The following is a 2,733-nucleotide window of genomic DNA, read 5'->3' as shown; positions in this document are numbered from 1 at the left end:
GCGCACACACACACTAATCCTGCACATTTGTACATGAATGCACAACATACTGCCAACTTGGTTGTCACCTCCTTGCTCCTCAAATCTTGGACTTCCCTATCACCACCCCCTCCCAAGTTTGAATCAGGTTATTTTCACAAGTGCTCCTGTAGTAGCTAATTATAGTAGTTAACATACTATACTGCCATTATATATTTACTTGACTCCCATCCAACATAAAGCCACTAGGAAACAAGAAATATTTATAATTCAATCCCCAAGGCTAAGCCCAGTGTTTAGTAGTGCATACAAGGTGCTCAATGATTAGTTGCTGAAGTGATTTGGTTTGAACGAAATCTCAGCTCTCTAAGTGCACATACGCAGGTGTGTATACTCCTCACAGAATCCTGAAAAAGGGTAAAGCAATAAGAAGCTTAAACCTAGAGCTAACAGTCTTGATTAAGGGCTTTTAAAAATTTATTAGAATCCTATGTGTACTATACAATTCATTTCATTACTGACCTACATGATTTTTTTAGACCTCTAACTAGACTGCTTTTATGTGCCAGAAGCCGGTCCATCCTTGCTGCTTGACACAGTCGCTGCAGGGAAGAAAAATCTGCACAGCATATGTTTCAAGGGACCTGGCGTATATGGCATACTGTTCTTAACATGTTTGCTCCCTTTCTTGGCGCTATGTGTTTTAACCAAGGTCACCTCTCCAAGAAAGGTTGTTTCCCCAGGTAGGGATTTTTCCCTGAAGTTAGGGAGGGAATAAAACCCCTTAACTAAGTGCCAGGTGGGTAGTTAATCACTTTAACTATGAACAATCATGCTTAAGCTACATAATCTTTACTCCCTGGAATGGAGATAAGAAACGCTCTAACCTTTGGAATAGAAATTGATAGGATTAAAATCAACTGGTATAAATACAGATGTAACAAGACAATAAAACACAGAACCTGGCTGGAGATCCTGGCTAGAACTTGGCTAGAGAACTTGGCTAGGCTACTGATCAACTGAACGCTGTCTCCGTGTCATTCCTTCTTCGACAACTCCATCCACACCTTTGGGAACCCCTGGACCTTCTGGGGTTGGACCCCAACATTTATGTGTTTTAGTAAAAATTTGATATCTCTTTTTTTTCCATTTGATTAACAAAAAAATGTGATCTCTTTTGCTTAAGGGGATTTTTTTGAATTATAAACACAAACATTTTCTATTGCTGCATATAAAATCAGCACAAACTTACAACTGTAAACAACACAAATTTATTATCTCAGTTCCCAAGGGTCCAATACCCTTTACCTATGTCCTCTGTTTAGGGTCTCAACGGTTGAAAATAGCAAGATGTCAATTGAGCTATGTTCTCATCAGGAGGTTCTGGGGAAGAAACTGCTTCCAAGCCCATTAGATTACTGGCAGAAATAGTTCTTACATGGTTGTAGGACTAAGATCTCCATTTTCTTACTGTGGGTAACTGGCCAAAGGTCATTCTCAATTCAAGGGTCACTCATATTTCTCACCTTGTGGCCCACTGGCTTAGCCTCCCCAGTCACTTGAGCTAGGCACTCTAGGCGTGCCCCTGTGTGGGCTGTTTGCACAGTTTTGTTGTAATTGAGCCTTGATTGCTGTTGGCATCACTGGAAGGAATTGACCCCCCAAGCCAACTGGCTGTGAGGAACAGCTGTGACTACAGTGGAAGAGCTGCCGTGAAGGGGACACCCCTGTGGAACAGGACTTGTGGCTTTGGTGCTCACCGAGTATGCCCCTGACTGTGTCACTCAGGGATGCACAGAGTTGTAAACTGGCATGGTCTGAAGCTGTCCACTCGGCACTGGCTCTGGGGCCTCCTGGAAGGTGCAAAGTCACCACTGCTTGTTCTGTGCCTGGGGCCACCTGGAATGAGCTACAGAGCAATCTGAAGATAGCTGCTACTTGCGTTGGGCTTGGAAATGCCCAGGAGAGGCCAAACTGTGAAGCAAGGCAGGCTGCTGCTAGCGCCAGGCCTGGGGCCTCTTCTACCAGTCTCCATGTGCTCTCTTCTTTACTTCTCTAGTTGTAGAACTTCCATTCAGCCAGATTTCGGAGGTTCTGAATGATGGTTGTTCTCTATTTTAGTTGTAATTTTGATGTGGTTGTGGGAGGCAGTGACTGCGGTGTTTACCTATGCTGCCATCTTGGTTCTACTCTTTTATTGGATTTAATCCTGGGATTCCTACAACCTTCTAAATAAATTTTTATTTGCAGAATTTAAGTACACTCTTTTTGCTCTAAGGTTTTGACAAATGCATAGTGTCACATATCCACAATTACATTATTATATAGAATTCTTTCAACCCTTAGAAAATCCTGTGCTTCACCTATTGAATCTTTCCCCACCTATCACCACCTCCTGCCAAAACCTGGAAATCATTGATCCTTTTACCATCTCTGTACTTTTGCCATTTCCAGATTGTCATCTAATTAGAGTTGTAAAGTATTAACCTTTTTAAACTGGCTTATTTCACTTAGCAACATGAATTTAAAATTCATGATGTCTTTTTATGACTTCATTTTTTTTTTTTTAAATCACTGAATAACATTTCATTCTATGGATGTGCCACAGTTCATTTATACAGTCACCTACCAAAGGACATTTTAGTTTCTTCCTTTGGCTTATAAATAAAGTTACTATTAATAATCATGTGCAGGTTTTATGTGGACAAAAGTCTTCAAATTAGTGAATACCTAAGAGCACAATTGCTGAGTCCA

The sequence above is a fragment of the Myotis myotis genome, unplaced genomic scaffold (genome assembly GCF_014108235.1).
Source record: "Myotis myotis isolate mMyoMyo1 unplaced genomic scaffold, mMyoMyo1.p scaffold_m19_p_2, whole genome shotgun sequence".
Classification (NCBI taxonomy): Eukaryota; Metazoa; Chordata; class Mammalia; order Chiroptera; family Vespertilionidae; genus Myotis; species Myotis myotis.
The sequence above is the reverse complement of the archived record's forward strand: the minus strand, read 5'-3'. Positions refer to the sequence as shown.